Raw genomic sequence first — 20,436 nt, forward strand, 5'->3', positions numbered from 1 at the left:
GAAGCAAAACACATGGGTCCAATGAACTTCACAGGTTTATGGATTAGCTCACTATTCCCCAAGCTTCCTGGGTGATAAGTATCACTACCTTAGCCATTTTGATTCAGTGGGTCAGAATGGTGCTTGGGAATATATCTTAGCAAGTATTTCAGGTGATTCCATAAAATCACCTTTGGATCTTGTTAAAGTACACTTTCTGAATCTGCATGTCTGGGATGGGCCCTGAGCGTCTTCATTTCCTAAAAGCTCCCAGGTGAGGTTGATGTTGTTCCTCTAATGACTACATTTTGGAAGGCAAGAATATAGACCAGGACTCTCAAACAGGTGACCCATGAGCTATATATGATCATAGATGTGCTTACACGTTTTTCAAGTTTTATGGGCAATATTAAAATTATGGAAGACTTCCATTTATAACCGTGATGAAGTAACTGGAACCAGACTCGCTCTTTTGCCACAAACAATTATAAAACTAGACACAATATATAACAATGATTTTCAAGCAATAGAACATAGATAACATAGAACAGTGATTTCTGAAAGAAGGGAGATTCAAGAGTTATTTAGTGCTCTCCCTGGGGAGAAGTTACAAACATAACACAGCAAGCTGATATCCGAATAGAGCATAGTAGGTCTGCTAAGCTAAGGAGATACCAGTCAGAGTTTGTGTCACCTCAAGTACCTGGAGTTTGCGCAGGGGAACATCAGAGAAAGGGAACTGTGTATGTGTATGGGGGTGCCACCTAAGTTCATGGCCAAAGGCCAAGCTGCCCATGCATGGAGATTGCCTAGTGCTTATCAGAGAGCAGCTGTTAAGGACTGAAATCAGAACAGAGAGACTAGGTCTGAATAGTGAATGGTACAAGAGCAGTCTTGTGTGGTTACTTGACCTTTCTACTTCCATTCATTTTTGAATATACAGTGCTGTTGTCCAGAGGCCACATGATGTGTTGTATCATAACAGACTGATGCAGAGTCAGATATGAGACCCTACCTGTCTTTTATTTATTAAGTAATTTTATTAAATTAATAAATAAAATTAATTAATTTTATTTATTTATTAAGCCAGAAAACTACTCTGTAAAAATACTAAATTATGCCATTCTTCTCATTAAAGTTTTTCTAAGTATGAGTCTTCCTTCCCCTCCTCTTCCTCTTCTTCCTTCTTTATAAGTCAATAAATGGGTTAGTAGGTCAATACATTTAAGAAGTTCTCAGCTACAATTTCTAATATAGTAAATATCAATAGGTATAATTCCCCTTCTTTGGAGTTCCTGGAATTTTCAAATAATGTGAAGGAATATTGAGACCAAAAAAAAAAGAATACTACTAATCTTGCCAACATAGAATTGCAGTCCCTGATTGAGAAAACAATGATAATGGGTAGACCAAAATTTTGGGAAATAATGATTAAATCTTAGCAAATTGGATAAAATATAATGACTTAAGTTAGAAAAGTTTAGCCACCACTAAGAAAGATGAATATAAAGTAAGCCATCAGAGTCAAATTGCCTAAAACCAAAGCTGAGAAAATCTTGAAATCAGCCAGATAAAAAAATATGCATTGTATACAGGGGAAAAATAAGAAGAGGAACTGACTGCTGACTTCACATCTGAACTAACAGAGGCCAAGCAACAATTGAATTACATTTTTAAAATGGAAAAGAAAAAAATATTCTGTCAACTAAGATTTTATTTCCTTAAAAAATTACCTCCCAAATGAGGATGAAATAAAGATATTTTCTAACAAATGAAAATTTTTAAAATTTATCATTAGAATACCTAAACTGCCTTTGAAAACCTTTTTCATCTTAATATTTTCAGTTCCAACTTAGAATCTGGTATGGTGTGGGTATTTAAAAAAAAAATTGTTGAATTTTGTCATGGGTCACCTCTAAAATTAATGCATTCATAAAACCAAACTAAGTTGAAGGAAAATAAAAAAGAGTATCTATACTGCACAAAATGCTTTAAAATGTTATTCAAGCTGAAGGGGATGTTACAAAATGGAAATTTAAATCTTCATGTAAAGAATAAATGGCACCAGAGTTGGAAATGAGTCTGCAAAATAAAGTCTATATTTTTTGTTCTTTCTATAATTTACATTTACTTAAAATAAAATTGATTGCTTAAAACAAAAATAATAACATTATAGAGTTGCATTTAACATATATGGGGAAATAAAAGACAATTGCGGAAAGGATATGCATGAATAGATGAGGTTATACTATTGTGAGGTTATTTTCTTATAATATAAGAAGTGTTAAGTGTCAGATGTGAGGCGTGAAATACAAAGAGTTATAATGTTGACTTTAAATAAATACTGATAATTTATAGATGAATCTTATCAGCTCTATGACAACCACCAAAAAATAAAAGGTCTAACTGAAAAGCCAATAGAGAAAATAAAATCCGAATGTAGAACTCCTAATGTAGTAAGCCTAAAAGAATGCAAGACATGAGTAACGAGAGAGAGAGAGAGAGAGAGAGAGAGAGAGAAAAGACTAGATAAATGGAAATCAAATGGTAATATGGAAGACTTAACCCTCAAATGGAAAATAATTACATCAAGTGTGAATGTACTAAGCACCTCAGTTAAAAGACAGAGAATTTGACTGGACCAAAAAAAAGCAAGAATCAATTATATGCTTTCAGTACAGATACATCTTAAATATAAATAACAAGATAGATTGAAGATGGAAAAAAACATGCCACGAAAACAATAAACATAATAAAGCTGGCATAGTTTTGTGTGTACCAGACAGTTAGCTTTCAAGACAAGGAATATTATAAGAGATAAAGAAAAACATTATATAATAATTAAAGGAATAATTTGCTAGGAAGATAGGATAATCTTAGGTATTATGCCCTAAATCATAGGCAACAAAATTCATAAAGAAAAAAATGGACAGAAATAAAGGAGGCAATAGACAAATTCACAATCACAGGGAAATTTGACATTCCTTTCTCAGTAGTTGACAGAAATAAACAGATTGTTGGTAAAGATATAGAAGATCTAAACAACAATATCAGCAAACTTCATATAATTGACATTTATAGAAATATACCAAAGCACTTGCAGAATACATAGTTTTTTCAAATACACATAGAATAGTCACTAAGATAGTCCATATTCTAAGTCATAAAACAAGAGTCAACAAAATTTTAAAATACTGCAGTCTTAGAGTCACTTTCTGAAAAATCATGGGATTAAATTAGAAATCAATAAAAACATAATATCCAGAAAAAAATCTCCAAATACATTTTTAAAAGATTTTTATTTATTTATTTGACAGAGAGAGACAGAGATCACAAGTAGGCAGAGAGGCAGGCAGAGAAAGAGAGAGAGAAGCAGGCTCCCCGCTGAGCAGAGAGCCCAATGTGGGACTCAATCCGAGGACCCTGAGATCATGACCTGAGCCGAAGGCAGAGGCTTAACCCACTGAGCCACCCAGGCAACCCAAAAATCTCCAAGTATTTTGAAATAAATTAACAATTTTCTAAATAATTCATATTGATAATTCATATCAATAAAAATATTTTGAGTGTAATGAGGATGAAAATACAACACTTAAAAATTTTGTAAGATACAGCTAAAGCAATACTTAGAACAAAATTTATACCTTTAAGTGTCTATATCAGAAAAGAAAAAGGCTTAACATAAATTATTTGTTTCCATTTTAGAAATATAGAAAAGGAAAGTGAAATAAGCCCAATGTAGTAGAAGAAAAGAATTAATAAATATAAAACCAGACATAAACGAACAGGAAATAAACACATTGAGAAAACTGACAAAGCCAAAAGTTGGTTCTTTGAAAAGGTTAATAAAATAGATAAAATTTACCAGGAGTAATTGATGAAGAAAGAAAGAAGCCAAAGTACCAAGATCAGAAATACAAATAGGGTTGGGACCCCTGGGTGGCTCAGTGGGTTAAGCCTTTGCCTTCAGCTCAGGTCATAATCCCAGGGTCCAGTGATCAAGCCCCACATCAGGCTCCCTGCTGCAGGAAGCCTGTTTCCTCTCTCTCTGCCTGCTTCTGCCTACTTGTGATCACTTTCTCTCTCTCTCTCTCTCTGTCAAATAAATAAAATATTTTAAAAAATAATTAAAAAAAGAAATACAAATGGGGTTATTAATACCTATCCTATGGAATATTGATACATATCCAAAATAATAAAAAATGCATATCTTAAAGGATAATAAGAAATAATAATAATGATGATGAATAATAAAAATATTATGAAGAATTTAATGCCAACATAGTTAAGAGCTTATGTGAAATGGACAAATACCTTCAAAAACAAAATCTTATAAAATTTAATGAAGAGGAAATAAAAATATTGAATAATCCTATACACATTTAAAAAATTGAATTTATTATAAAGAAACCTCCCAACAAAGAAAACTCCATGTCACAGTGATTTGCTATTAAATTCTATCAAACATTTACAAAAGCAATAATTATAGTACTACACAAACATTTTCCAAGAATATAGGAGGGACTATTTTCCTACATGCTTTATGAGACCAACCTAACCTTGGTATCAAAAGCTGACAATGTCACTAGAAGGAAAGGAAATTATAGACCAACATGTCTCCTGAACATACAAAATCAAAATCCTCAACAAAATATTAGTGAACTGAATTCAACACTGTGTAACAGGTATACTGTAGGATTGCAAAAATATTACAACATTGAGAAAATAATAAAAGTAGTAACATATTATAGTATGAAGTAGAAAAATCACATAATTATCTCCGATGAGAAAAAGAACTTGATGGAATATAAAACCCATAACAACTCTCAGCAAGTCGCAAATAGAAGAAAACTTTTTCAACCTAATGTTGGGAATCTATAAAAATTATAGAACAACAGTCATTCTTAATGGTTACAGACCACATGTTTTCACTGCTAAATTGGGAACAAGGCAATCTCATAATTTCTCTTCAGCATATACTGGATGTCCTAGCCAGAGCAATAAGGCAAGAAAACAAAATAAAATACTTAAATATTTAAAAAGGAGAAATAAAAAAATTATTAAAGAATGACATGGTTGGTTGAATAGGAAATCCTAAGGAATTTATAAAAACCTGCTAGATCCAAGACTTATTTAGCAAGGTTGCAGAATACAAGATGATTATGCAAAATTAGTTGTATTTGTATATAATAAATATTTAGAAAATAAATTACAGATAAAATATGAATTTAATGAGAGCCATATAAGACTTCTACATTAAAAACTATAAAACATTATTGAAAGAACTTAAGGGAAATCTAAATTAATGAAAAGATACATCCTGTTAATGGATTGGAAGATTAGGTAGTGTTAAAATGTCCATTTCTCCAAATTGATCTATAGATTCATTAAAATTCCAATCAAAATCTCAGCAGGCTTCTTTTGTTTGAATTAACAAATGATCCTAAAATTTGTCTGGAAAGGCAAAGGATCTAGAATAGTAAAACAGTTTTTATTTTTATTTTTTTATTTCAAATTTTTATTTGAATTCTAGTTAGTTAACATATAGTGTAATATATTGGTTTCAGGAGTAGAATTTAGTGATTCATCACTTATATATAACACCCAGTACTCATCATAACAAGTGCCCACCTTACTATGCAACACCCATTTAGCCCATCCACCACCCACCTCCCTCCATCAACCCTCAGTTTGTTCCCTATGGTTAAAAGTCTCTTATGGTTTGCTTCGTTCCTTTTCTCTCTCTCTCTCTCTCTCTCCCTCTCTCTTTTTTCCCCTTTCCCTATATTCATTTTTTTCTTAAATTTCACATTATGAGTGAAATCATATGGTATTTGTCTTTCACTGATTTATTTCACTTAGCATAATACACTCTAGCTCCATCCATGTCAATGCAAATGGCAAGATTTTATTCTTTTTTGATTGCTGAGTTATATATATATATATATATATATATATATCACATTTTATATATATTTATAAATATATTTATATTTATATAAAAATATATATCATGTCTTTATCCATTCATTAGTTGAAGGACATTTGGGCTCTTTTCATAGTTTGGTTATTGTTGATAATGCTGTTATAAACTTTGGGGTGCATATGTCCCTTTAAATCTGTATTTTTTGTATCCTTTGGGTAAATACCACATAGTACAATTGCTGGGTCGTGGAGTAGTTCTATTTTTAACTTTTTGAGGAACCTCCATACTGTTTTTCAGAGTGACCGTACCAGTTTGCATTCTCAATAACTGTGTAAGAGTGTCCCCCTTTTTCCACATCCTTACCAACATCTATTGTTTCCTGTGTTGTTAATTTTAGCCAGTCAGACAGGTGTGAGGTGGTATCTCATCTTTGTTTTGATTTGTTTTCTCCGATCATGAGGCTGCTGGGCATGTTTTCATGTGTCTGTTAGCCAACTGGATGTCTTCTTTGGGAAAATGCTTATTCATGTCTTCTGCCCATTTCTTAACTGGGTTATTTGTCTTTGGGATGTTGAGTTTGATAAGTTCCTTATGGATTTTGGATACTAACCCTTTATCAGATATGCCATTAGTGAATATCCTCTCCCATTCTGTAGGCTACCTTTTAGTTTTGTTGCCATTTTGTTGAAGAGACTTTTTCCATTGGATATTCTTCCCTGTGCTGTCAAAGATTAGTTGACTATCTAGTTGTGGGTCCATTTCTGGGTTTTCTATGCTGTTGCATTGATCTATGTGTCTGTTTTGTACCAGTATCATAATCTCTTGATGACTACAGCTTTGCAATAGAGCTTGAAGTCCAGAATATTGGTGCCTCTAGCTTTGCTTTTCTTTTTCAGAATTGCTTTGGCTATTTGGGGTCTTTTGTGTACATCCCTGTCCTGTTCCTGACCAAAGAGGAAGCACTCAATTTTCCCCCATTGAGAATGAGATCAGCTGTGGGTCTTTTTTATATGGTCTTTGTGCTACTGATATATGTTCCATCTGTCCCTACTTCGTTGAGGCGTAAAACAATTTTTTAAAGGAACGGTCTTGGAGGATGTACACTAGCAGATTTCTGAGATGCTACAGAAACTAGATATTTGTATAGAACACAATTCTTTCCACACTTTGTTCTCAAGAAATATATTGAAATGGGTCATAGGTTTGAGCATGAAGCTTAAAACTATAAAACTTATAGAAGACAACACAGGAGAACAATTTGCCACTTAGAGGCAGATAAATATTTCTAAGGGTACAGAATGCTTTAGTTAAAGAAAGATGACAGATTGTACTTCATTGAAATTAAAATTATTTGCTTTTAAAAGACATTGACAAGGAAAGGAAATATCAAGCCACAGACTGGGAAATATTATTTGCAGCACATATATCTGAGAAAGACTTGTATCCAGATTATATAAACCTCTCTTTCAACTCAGTAATAGGAAAGCAAACAACCAATAAATAAGAGAAAAAATGTTTGAACAAACAGCTCACAAAAGAAGATATACAGATGGCCAGTGAGTATATGGAATGTTGCTAGACACTGTTCGTTATTAGGAAAATGAAAATTAATGGGAGATGCCACTCCCAAGAGAATCTTGAAATGACTAAAATTATGAGTAACATGGCTAATGACTAAAATTAAAAAGACTAATAGCAACAAGCGTTGGTAAGAGTGTCAAACAGCTAGAACTCTCCTATATTACTGGGCCAGTGGAATGGAATGAGAAATATAAATGGTGCAATCATTTTTGAAGACTGTTTGGCAGCTTCTTTCAAAATTAAGCACACTCCTGCCAAATCAGCAATTCCATTCCTAGTTTTTTACCCAAGAGAAGTGAAAATACATGTTCCTCAAAAGACTTGTCCAGAAATGTTCATAGCAGATTTATTTGTAATACCTTGGATCTGGAGAGAATCCAAATGAGAATGGGTAAATAATTATGACACACGTATACAAAGGAATACTATTCAGTCATAAAAAGAAACAAATAAAATTATTATTTTTATTTTTGTGAGTATTTTGTGAGTATTACTACTCACAAGAGCACAGATGGATTTCACTGACATTATGTTGAGTGGAAGAGGTTAGGCAGGAAAAAAAAGATTCTGTATGTTTCCATTTATTTTAAATTCCAAAATAGGCAACACTTATCTGTGGAGATAGAAAGCAAACCAGTGTTGAACTGGAGCTGTGGTGGGGCTGAGGAGATTGACCTCAAGGGGCAGGAAGGAACTTTCTGGGGAGACAGAAATGTTCTCTAACTTGATTAGGTTGCTGGTTGGGCATATAATTTGGTCAGACGTCATTGACTTCTATACATAACCTGTGCCCATTTTACTATTATAAACTAGACCTGAATAAAATCCATTTTTTTTATACTGGGGCATTTAACATAAAAATCTGAATTTTGGACACCTGGGTGTGGGTGGCTCAGTTAGTTAAGCGTCTGCCTTTGGCTCAGGTCATGATCCCGGGATCCTGGGATTAGGCCTTGCATTGGGCTCCCTGCTCCATGAGGACCCGCTTCTTCCTCTCCCTCTGCTGGTCACTCCCCCTGCTTGTGCTTTCTCTCTCTCTCTCTCTTTGTCAAAATTAAAATCTGAATTTTAAGATTCCCTTGAAAACCCAGACCGAGGCAGGCATTCCCATATCTCGACAACCAGGTGGAGCTAAGCCATGGCTATTCCATTCAGATGGGATAAGCATCTCTTTCAAGTCTCCACAGATTTCCCTCCCTCCTTATTCATGTGTGCTGCCATTTTTTTGCTATCTGTTGAATGCCTTTTGGTCTCTGCTTTAAAATTTAAAAAAAAAATTGTTTATTTGTTCATTGATTTATTCAGGCAGCAATTTTTCATCATACCTGTTGTCAGTCCCCTGGATTGCCCATTTCTTCTGCCTGAGATGAACCCTCCTTTTTAATTTGAGCTCACAGGGACAGAGGGAACTTACAACAGATTACTATCCAGGCCATGCCTACAGACCTTTCCCTGAGCTTACCTGTCTTTAGCTCAGGGGGTCGAGGTCCTCTATTTTGGTTTCCTTGGCATAAGGGAGAAAGGTCACAAAGAAGGGGGGCAGGGTCACTGACTTCTGACCATCCCTGACTCCTGGGCCTTTTCCTGACCATCACCTCTGGGACAGAGGAGGGTGTGACTGAGGTCCAATTATAAAAAACCCAATCAGGGGATATAAATCACAGCCTGGAGTTAAAGAAAAGTGGGATTTTATAAAATAGATCATTATTGTATGGCTCTGGCTGTGTAAATCATTCAGTTGTAGCTAACGTGTGAAGTAAATGCCCTTAAATCAGAACATTTTCTTTAGGAATTCCCGGGCACGACTTGTAAAGCTGCTATAGGACCCAATTGGAGTTATGTAAATCCATTGCCTCCCCTATAAAGCAGTTGAATGTTTTAACTAAATCTAATTCTTAAAATAATGATTTCTGAATCAAAACTTTGCTGGGAAGATTTACAGGCAAGTTTTATAAATCAGCGGCAAGATATATAACTCAGATCGTGAGAAGTGCAGATTTATAAATCCAACTTGTAAATCAGCAGAAAAAACATCATGTTTTACACTAAATAATATTTTTACAAACGGCACCTCGTACATCATGCAATTGCCACAAATCTTTCACACTGGAGTCAGGCTACATAATACAAGGCTGAATCACAAAGGAAATGGAGGCCCGGGTGGTGATGTGGGGATGAGGACATGGGGTTTGGAAAAATGCTCCTTGGTCCCCCTCATCACTAGAGATGGGCGAGGGGCTCTGGGAATTACACACGGGCTCAGGGGAACGTGTCATTTCCCCTGGCAGCCTGGGGCAGCTGCATGACTGTGAGTGAATTTCATCCTTGTCTCAGCTCTCGTCTATAAATTGCAGACAATAATCCCTTTGCCACAGGATGGTTGCGGAATTAAATGAGATAATATCAGTAAAGCAATGAGCTCAGTGTCTGGAAAATACTGAGTGCTTCATAAATGTTCATTGTCACCTATGGGTATATTATCAAATTCATAATAATAATAATTATTATTATTATTATTTTCAGTCTACATGAGTTTCGCATCGTAAGGGTCATCAAAGAGGAAGTTTCCATCAAAGAGGAAGTTTCGGAAGCAGGTGCTGTGATGGGGCTTTTGATTCCGGGACAGTGGAGCCTGGAAGCTGGCTTACGCCCTCCTTTCCCAATGACATCACACAGGACTGTTATTCCCAGTATTCCCCCAGTTTCCGGCTGCAAGAATTTCTCCCAAAAAGCCTCCTCATGGCCATTTGTTGAGACTTGACTTCCATGCAGAATTTAAATAAAAGCTAATGTTTTTAAGAAGCTTGTTACAAAAGTCATACATTTTTATTGCAGAATATTTGGAAAATAATGAAAATCACCAATACTCTTGCCACCCAGAGATAATCACTGATAACTTTGTGGTTATCCTCTTAAAGTCTGTTTCTATGCATACATTTGCATACATACATTTAAAAAAAAAAAAAACAAAAAGACTGTGCCGTACAGGTTGTCTTGCAACTCCCTCCAGCCCTCCGCCCCCACCCCACGCACATTTAACTATATATTGTGAACCTTTTCTCAGTTTGATTTTTTTATGGCTGTGGATTATACAGCGCCGTAATTTATTTAACCGGTTCCATATTGTCAGGCATTTATTTTGTTTTTAATTTTTTGCGATTATAAACAACCTTCCAGGGAACATCTTTTAAATAAATTTCTGCAGTTTATTTATGATTATTTTCTAAGGGTAAATTCTTAGACGAGAGATTACAGTGTACAGGGGCTGTGCACATTTTAAAGAATTTGGCCAAGTCACCCTCTGGAAAGCTTGTATCACTTGCAACTCCTTCCAGCAATCTACGGGTGCCCATTTCCCCACGCTCTAGACAATCTTTTTTCTTTTTTTCAACTGTCAGTGTAATAGCTGAAAAATTGTGTTTCACTATTGTTTCAGTTTGCACATCTTTGACAGCTTGCAAAGTTAAACATTTTTCATATTTTTGCCGTTAGTACTTCCTTTGTGAATTTCCTAATCATGTCTTTTGTCCACATTGACATTTCAGAGCATTAAGAACATTAACTCTTTGTTACATATGTTGCAAATATTTTTTGTTCTTAGTTTGTCATTTGTTCTTAAGTTTTGCTTGTGGCAGAAGACTTTCATTTATTTGTGGTTAATTCTATCAATATGTTGCTTTATGGGAAAATACCGTTTAAAAGATTTTCCCAACATGAAAGTAGATACACAGATACCTGTATCTACTTCTGGTTCTTTTGCATATGTACTTTAATGTATTTAATCCACGTGAAGTTTATTTTGGGACGTCGTGTGAAGTTGTGATTAATCAATTTATTCTTGGGATTTTATCATTGTCTCCTCATCATTTCCTTAGAGATTTGAAATCCCCCTCCTACCATGAATTAAATCCCTATATGTTCTTTCTACCTACTCATGCCTGGATTCAGTACCATTCTATTTTAATTATTGTGGTTTTAGAATCTATTTTGATATCTGTGCCAATATCCATAATATTTCTGTTTTGTAAAATTCTACTTGATTATTCTGTTCCTCTGTTCTTCCAGACAACATTTAGAATTGTTTTGTCAAGTTTCCAGGAACAAGTTATTAAAATTTGGATTGGAATTATAACAGGGCAATCAATAAATTAGAGTGACCTGACACTCTTAAAAATTGTTAGTGTTCCCTTACAGAAACATGGCACTGTACACCTCTTTAGTGTTCTTGCATGTACCCTAGTAAAACTTTTCTTTCTACTCCCTTCCAGAAGCATCAGGTCAGGATAGCTTCCAATCAGGTATCACTGATATTATAAGATCCCGTTTTAATTGAATCCAAAGATCTCTAAGAAAAGATGATGGAGAGAGGTTACGATTCAAAGTGAGGATGATGAGGCTGTTTGTGCCTCTCCTTTGTGAGTGCTTGCTTCCAGGAAGTTTCTATAGAAAACTTCAAACACCAAATGATGTTACGGTCATAGACCTGGGGAGACTTTCTTTTTAAACAGGCTCTATGTAGTACCCTGGCAGCATCACTAAAGATCATAGTTTAAACTCTGAACACTACTCTTAGAAATTGTCTGTGGGAAGGGTATGGCAAACTTCAGTGTTCAAACATCCCAAGTAAAGGAAGAAAGTTGACCTTACCCTATTTATTGAAAGAAAATAAAACAAATAATAATGAAAAAGAAAAAAAAAAACAACCCTGTTCTGAGAAACATGCCAATGTTGTCTTGCATATCATTGGTAAACTTGGGTATTATGCCTGCTCCAATAATGCTTGCTCGTTTGGGAACATTGCTAGGCCCCTTCTATGGTCTTTCCAACTCCCCAGTGAGGTATGGGCTTGCATTCCATGAAAAGATTCTAAGTGTCAGAAGATGACCCCTTCCATGGAGAATGTTATGGAGAAGAAGACAGTGGGGAGATATTCAGCTGTTCAAATGGGACATGATAGTATTTAGGACTTTTTGGGGTGGTGCTGATGGAGAGAAAGTCACAGAGTCTATGTACATTTTGCTGACAGAGGCATAGGATTTGATCCTGAGGTTAGAGAAGTAGATGTGGAATTTGACTCCTAGGGTTCTGACCAAAGAAACTGGATGATTACTGAGATTTGAAGGCTGGGGTAAGAGACCTGAGGTCAGTGGGAATAGGGCTGGCCAGACTTGAATAAGTCCAGACTCTTGGCATTATGTGACACCAACCTGCTTTCTCCAAATCTCCCAAGTAAAGAAGTAGAGTCTTGCTTATGTATGAAAAATGCTGGCTACCAGATCTGGGTGCCCAGTGTTGTCATCAGGAATCTCTTTCCTCTTTCCTCTCCGACTCCCCTCTTCTTCTGTCTTCCTTCTCTTATTTTTCTTCCTCCTCCTCCTCCTCCTCCTCCTCCTCCTCCTCCTCCTCCTCCTCCTCCCCTTCCTCCTTTTCCCTCTTCTTCCTTTTCTCTCTCTCTCTCTCTCTCTCTGTCTCTCTCTCTCTCCCATATGTTTTCTATGTGTTACCACCCCCCTCAGGCATGTTTCCCCCAAATATGTGGCAAAGTTGGTTCAGAATCTCAGGCTTAGATTCTATCAGTTTACCAATCCTATTGGGGGAAATCTCTCCCCACCCCCCAAAAAAGCACCAACAACATTGTTGGATATAAATCTTCTTGACTGACTTTTGACCAAATACCTCTCTTTGTACAAATCTGATTCTGGGTAGAACAATTATATAACTGGACCACATAGAGGATGGAGCTGCAGGGATGTTTCTCCAAAAGAAAATTGGTGCCGTTACTGAAACAAGAAATCGATTGGACAGGCAAATCACAGATGCCTACTCTTTGTTGTCCAAAACATGGTTGAACATGAAAGATGCGCTATAGATAATTATGCCCGGACCAAAGCCAAACAAAAATGCTCCTGAGCAAAGGGGGATACAAGGTCATCTTAGCAACAGGACATCCTGGGAGAGATGCTGACTAATGGATAGTTCTCAGATGAGAGGCATGGATGGGACAGAGGATTTGGAGTAGTTGGCAGGAGCTGTCCTGATGGAAGAATAAGAAAAAACGCCAGTTTGGAGAGGGTTGAAGATTGAAGGGAGATGAGGTCATTGGAGCAATGTGTGAACACACCTCTCTTAAGCTACATTGGCAAGAACAGTAGAAAGGGAAGCGCAGAAGCAAAACATTTGGTAGCAAGGAAGATGAATTTTAAGAACAGAAGACTGGTGGAGATTTTTGGACGGAGAAATAGCAACCATTGCAGGAAGTGTTGAGAAGGGAGAGAGAGAAGGGGTCCTCAGGAAGGAGGAGGACCAGCTTCACCTCACCCTTGTAACAGGAGAGAAGCAAGGGAAGGGGGGAAGGAGCAGGAGAGCAGATAAAATCAGTGCTGGGCAGATGGAAAGCTTCTATATGATGGCTTCTCATTTCTCCATGAAGCACAAGACAGGACCACCTGCCAGGATTGGAGTTGAAGCCCCAAGAGGGGTTGAAATAGTCTCTGTGACATGTGGTTTGGTGGGAACAATCCATTGAGATGGCTGCCCAGCCACAGTGAAGGGTCCCGAAATTCAAGTTGAGTCCTATCACTTCCAGCCCTTGAGGGTGTCTTTTCTTGATTGACATTTGATGAATTCAATAAAGCTTTCAAATGAAAACATTATTAAAGGAAATTGTGATGTTGTCTCATTATTATTGTTATTATTATTGTTTGCATTAAAATAAGGGATCTATCTTCTAGACAGGAACTACTTGCTGGGTCTGCTGAACAGCAACAATCTGATTTCCTATCTGTGGCGTTCTCGGGGCCCTAAAGCCAAGGAATGAGAATCGCAGGTGGCATTGGCCCAGCACATCTGGCTTCTGTGAGGGCCAGTCCACTGCACGGGGACCTGCTTGACTAAAGCACAAAAGCTCACAGCCTAAAAATCATGGATGGAGACATCCTCGGGGTGGTTGTCTCCACAGCAAACGTCACTGGAAACTTCCCTTTCCCCCCTTCAGAATGCCAACGTGATTATGCATCGAGCTGTTGCTATTTACAGAGCTCTTAGCACAGAGAGCATTACACAGCCAGTGACACAGAATTACAACCATCTAGACATATGGTTTGGATAAACAAAGCACAAAGCGCAAATTAACCATGGTTGACTATAACTCCCGCTCCCTACTCCCCGGGGAGGGACTTTCGTGAAACTCCCAGTCGGAGAAAGCAATACATATCAGAAAGTATAGTACATACAGCATGGTTTAGACAAATGCTAAGCCTTATTTAATGCTTTTCATGGTGCCAGAACACAATGGCACCAACCTGTCTAGGAAAAGTTATAACTCTGTGCCAGTTTCCTGTAAATAGTAACTGTACTCCTACCAGATTCCATGCCTGTGTGCTCCAAGGCCAAAGAATGCCTTTCATTTGTCATCACCTAGCTTCCACTTCCCGTGTCCCCAAAGGGCTTGTTGCCTCATGCATCTGGATGTCAGACCTGCATGAAGTTGGACACAAGTAGTCTCTTCTGAGTAAATACCCTTCAACTTCCACTGTGGTCCTTCCCCCTCACTGAGCCCCCCATGCTAGTCTGCAAAGAAGCATGCTTGGACAGTCAGGGCCTGAGCTCATCCAACCCCTTGGGTGCCATTAGGAGTGGGCCGATTCTGTTTTCTGGCAGTAAGGGATCCCCTCACTTCCCATATTTTATATTTCATGAGAAATTCTTCCGGGACAGGAAATTTTCTGTGTGAGGTCCTTGGCCTCATCATTGACACATGAACCTTATAAACTTTGTTTGACAATAAAGAGTATAATATTTGCTTTTCATAATACATGTACATCGCTTTCCAAAGGCAAGAGCAAAATAAATAAATAGCCAGAGTGAAAGGCTCCTACTTGGCTTGAACACTTGTACTGGAGTTTTTCATGAAGAAAAAAAATCCACCGAACACTTGGGCTAAATATATACCGACTTTTCCCCCTTGTATTTAGTCTTTAGTACCTCTTCAGATGTACATTATACATTGAATTATCTCTCTCTCACACACAGGAATAGACACATGAACATGCACAAATACCTTATAAAAATTAAAATTAGGGTTCTACCTGGGAAAAGATATGCACATGTGGACTGAGAAACACAGTGGTCTCTACAGTGTCAGATAAACCTTAAAAGCTTAAGATCTTATTAGTTGATAAACCTTCAAGACTTATCATTTTATTAGCTGGCCCTAATATTTTAAATTCTACTCTCCTAAATTCTACTCTGTGTGCTGAGCAACAGCAATCTTCTGGCTCAGATGTCCAAAGGGAGAGTAGTGTCCTCAGCATGAGGGGCACTGAATCTCTAGGTTTCTCTCAACGGAAAAATCAGATGTCAGCTTCCAGAAGAGCATGGTCATCTCGAGTCAAGTGCATTCTATGAGATCCATTCAAGTGGCCTTGACAGCTTTCTCCTTGTGAAGGCTGGGCAGGCAGCAGGACACTCTCCCGCCCTGACTCTACACGGGTATTTATTGACATGTCTCCTTGCTGTCATTTCCACCTCTCATTTCCAGCCCTCTGAAGTGAATAAGGAAGACTACTGAATCACTCTGTGTCATGTTAATTTGGCCAAACAGAAATGGGGTAGGACAAGAGCCGAGATTCCCAGGGCAAAGCTAATGGACTTACCAAAGCTGCTTACCTAGGCTCCGTAATTCAAATAGACTCCATTTGATTTAACAAATATCTTCTGATGCCTCCTATGACAGAAGCCCCTATGCTGATCACTGTAGAAAATGTAGAAAAGGATAAATTTTCCCTTTTGAAATTCCAGTCTAGAGGGAAAGTATTTAGGGGTGAAATAATCCTCCTAGTAGCACTGAGAGGAACAGGGGGACCTGAAGGAGGGACCAGTCAATTCTGATGAGCACTGGGAAGTAGAAAGGTGGGAACCCGGACATTCCTCTGGGACCTTTCAGAGTTCTTCCAAATCTAGAAAGGTTATGGGGTGTGTACCAGGTCTCAATCTTTCTTGTCTCTTTTCATATCAAGAGTCAAAATGAAAATACCTCCAAGCATGTGGAAAATAACAGCTGGTCACATGTATTTGACTAAGCCCATTCCCATTGTGGGCTCCAGTACACACTGGATGTGTTTCATTTTTCTTCTATGTAAAACAGATTACACTATCCCATAAAGGAGGATTTTACATTTCGTCTTCTGTGACGTTCATTAGTAACATGTTCCATATGTACTTACAGATGTACATTCAGGAAATTGGTGGGAAATCTCTCAGGGACTCCAAGAATTGATAGGAATGATGAAGAACTTGACTCAAAATAGACCGGAACAGAGGGATATCCAGGGTCCAGGCAAACTTGATTATAACACTGTCAGGGCACCTTATCCTCTCTGGAATGCTGAACTCCAACCACTGTCTTGACCTCTTGTCACCGATCTCAAACTCGACATTCTTGGGTGAGAGAGGCTGATCACCCTGGCTTGAATTAAGGAAACAATTCTTGGCATGTTGGTTTACAGTCTTAACAAGAGCCAACACAGAAGGAAATTAGGATGTTTTCTTGGAAGTAAGGTACAATGACTGGATGGCCAATGCACAATGAAGTCCACCATTTTTAGTGAAGCCAATGGTGTGTTAATTCCATGAGCAGTGAAGCAAAGGGATGTGCCATTTGGCTTTGGAGGGCAAATAACTCACCATAAGACAAGGAAGATGGGCAAGAGCTACAGGATTGGGGAGATGAAGAAGCAGTTCCAAGGGAAATCAGAAGAAGGACTCTGGTTTCTGCCTCAGGATGAAACTGTGGTGATACAGTAGAAGGAACCCAGTGTGTATCCGAGGATCTCACAGATTCAGCTGAGCTCATGAGGTGATACAGGTTATCAACCGATTTCACACAAAAAGAATTCCACATCCTTATTGGAATGATGACATCTATTCCTGGTTGATTTTTATTTGAAGACACTTTACCACCCACTCCTTGGTGATATGAAATCTCAAAAAAAAAAAAAAACCCACAACAAAACTGTATCTGCACTCATACATGTTTCTGCTAAAAAACCTTTCCCAAATCTGCCAAAAGAGTTCAGTGTCCATACCTGTCATCATTGCATCGCATTCTACTTCCAAGGCTACCCCTGCCTATTAAATTAAAATTAGCTGTGGTGGGAGCTAATGGCTCAGTCTTTTGAGCAGCCAACTCTTGATTTTGGCTCAGGTCATGGTCTCAGAGTTGTGAGATGGAACCCTGCCTCACGCTTCATGTTCCGTGAGGAGTCTGCTTGAGATTCTTTCTCTCCTTCTTCTTCTGTCCCTCCCCGAACTCATACAATAAATAAATAAATACAATCTTTAAAAAAATTAGCTCTGGTGAATATGTCTTGTCCTGTGCCTCGCATCCCCTGTGTCTGGCTGATATTGAGTAGGCACATGGGAAACTATAAACATAGTTGGGCATACAAGTCCCTCAAATCTTCATCTGCTTACCATGGGGCATAATAAACACTTGTAATTTGGCCTTTTAACTAGTTTAGCATTTATGCTGTTCTTACGTTCTTACTCCTTGGTGGATCTGCCCGTTGTGTTGTGTAGTTGCCTCAAAGAGGAGAAGTGCATACTGTGACCTTCATTGAACTTCTTCTAATGCTAGAATCACAGACACTGCTCTATACTCAACAAATCCATTCCTTCTTCTTCCTGGGATCATGGCTGGATTATACTTCCCAGCTTCCTTTGCATTAGATGTGGCCACATGTTTTAACCAGTGGAAAGACAGAAGAAGTTGGGGTGCACCACTCCTAGGACAGCCCACTAAAAACCTCCCACAGGACCGTTCTTCTCTTTTTCCTCATCTGCCAGCTGAGTGGAGAGGATGCTAAGGCTCTAGTCACAAATAGTCATTCATCACATGTGACTATTTGAATTTAAACTAATTGAAATTAAGTAAAAATGAGGAACAAGGAAATATTGCAGTCCCATGGACTCGGGATTCTGTCTCTTCCCAAAAACCATTGAACTGAAAAAAAAAGAAAAAAGTGAAATTGAACTAAAGGATCTTCTAGTTCTGCCTTGTGCCTGGGCCTTGGATGGAACCCAAGAACAGAGGCAAAGAGACAGTGAGTGAACTTAGCTTCCCCACTGACTTGGAACCTGCCACCCTTACCCGCTCTACCCCATCACTTGCACTGAGGCCTCTGACCATCACATTATAGATGGCTGGGTTCGAATCCTGCCTTCAGCATTGCCTTGCTGTGTGATCATAGTCTTTTATTTAGTGTTTCTGGGCCTCAAGTTTCTCTTTTTAAAATGGCAACTTATGCTTCTAAATTCACTAATCAGTTTTATAAAAACAACACATTTTCCTGGCAGAGTCATGATCTTAGATTTGTTTCTCCACATTTATTTCCATAGTATCCAGTTGTTTTAAGCACTCTTTGTTGAAAAGAAGATCTTTTCCAGCATTGATTTACCTTGGCATTGGCGCCTTTTTCAAAGATTAATTGACCATAAATACGTGAATTTACTTCTGGACTTGATTTCGTTCTATTAATCTATTAGGCTCTTGGAATGCTAATACCACAGTCCTGACTACTTTAGCTGTATTTAGATGCTATAAAATAAGTCTTGAAACCAGGTAACAAATGCGTTTCCCATGGTTTTCTTCTTTAAAAAAATAATAGAATTCAAAATTCAGCTCCACAGTCTCACCAGCCACAATTAAAATGTTCAATAGCCACATGTTCTTAGTGGCTACCATATTGAATAATGAAGTACAGGACAGTTCCATCACCACCAAAAGATCTAGCTAGCACTGCTCTAGAAGAAGTGAAAGTCCTGAGAGAGAAAGAGAGAGCAGCTGAGTCCCTGAATAATGCATGAAGCAGACTCCTCACCCCCATTGCTTCCACAGATGGGATTTGATAAGAAAAAAAATAAATAAACTTCTGTTGTGTTGAGCCCTTTAGAATTAGGTTTATTATTCACAGCAGGTAGTGACCCCTTATTTGATACAGACATCATGTGTTAATATACTGAATCCTTTAGTCCATTTCTCTCTCAGTAGATAGTGGAGAACAACTCCCCTCTGTAACACTGTCTTGTCCACAAGTAGAAAACCAATGCATTGTCAGGGTCCAGTCTGTAAACACTGATTCCACAGTGTGGAGAGCAGTATCAAAGACTTTCTATCAGCTTCAATGAACTTTACTTAGAGACAGAAAATTGGCATGTTTTGCTCTTTGATGCAGTCTTCTTGGTGTCCTGGTATGAACACACTTCAGCATATTCCTTATTTACATGTAGGGAGCTCCTGACCTCTACAGTGCCGAGGTAACTTCAAAATGAATTTAAAAATGAGCCATCCTGGCAGATCACAACCCCAGATCCCATCTCAAGACAGTGGAGGCTGAAATTCCCAATGGGACATGCAACATTATAAAGTTATAACAGGACACTCCCATTCTTGAAGTTATTCCGTAGCCTTGGTGTTGCACTTGGAATCAATTCATATCCTCTGGAATGGCTTTTAGAACTTTCATCTTCTGGCCCTGCCCTTTCCTCTGACTTCATCTCTCAGCATTCTTTCCCTCTTATAGCTGCTCACCATGCTCTAGCCCCACAGGATTGCTTTCTTTTCCTTTAAGATACCTCCCTTGGTCCCACATCGGGTCTTACTCCATGCCACATGTTGTTCCTCTGCCCAGAATACTCTGCCATTTTCTCTCCTTGCCCCTCAACCCCAGCAACAGCTACAGATTTTCACATGCTGGATGCTTCTGAATCAGATATGTCTCCACTCAAATGTCATTTCCTCAGAAACCCCTTGGATCACCTAGTCTACCACCCATGTCTCCATACATCACTGGCCCTTTAGTGTGGTCCTTAGCTCCCTCCTCTTGTCCAAAATGGTGCCTTCATGAGCCCACAGCCTTGCTTCTCTGGCTCATAGTGTGTTCGCAGCTCCG

General features: G+C 38.1%; 1 protein-coding gene across 1 annotated transcript in view; it reads left to right on the forward strand.

Moving 5' to 3' along the window:
- TSHZ3 (teashirt zinc finger homeobox 3) overlaps positions 1 to 11,715 on the forward strand; it is a 111,625-nt gene extending 99,910 nt beyond the window's left edge. The window contains exon 7 of the transcript XR_004281133.1: positions 10,010 to 11,715. The gene's annotated coding sequence lies outside the window, so the exon portion shown is untranslated. The remainder of the gene's footprint in view (positions 1 to 10,009) is intronic.
- The last annotated feature ends 8,721 nt before the right edge of the window (positions 11,716 to 20,436 follow it).

Source organism: Mustela erminea, chromosome 19 (genome assembly GCF_009829155.1).
Source record: "Mustela erminea isolate mMusErm1 chromosome 19, mMusErm1.Pri, whole genome shotgun sequence".
NCBI lineage: Eukaryota > Metazoa > Chordata > Mammalia > Carnivora > Mustelidae > Mustela > Mustela erminea.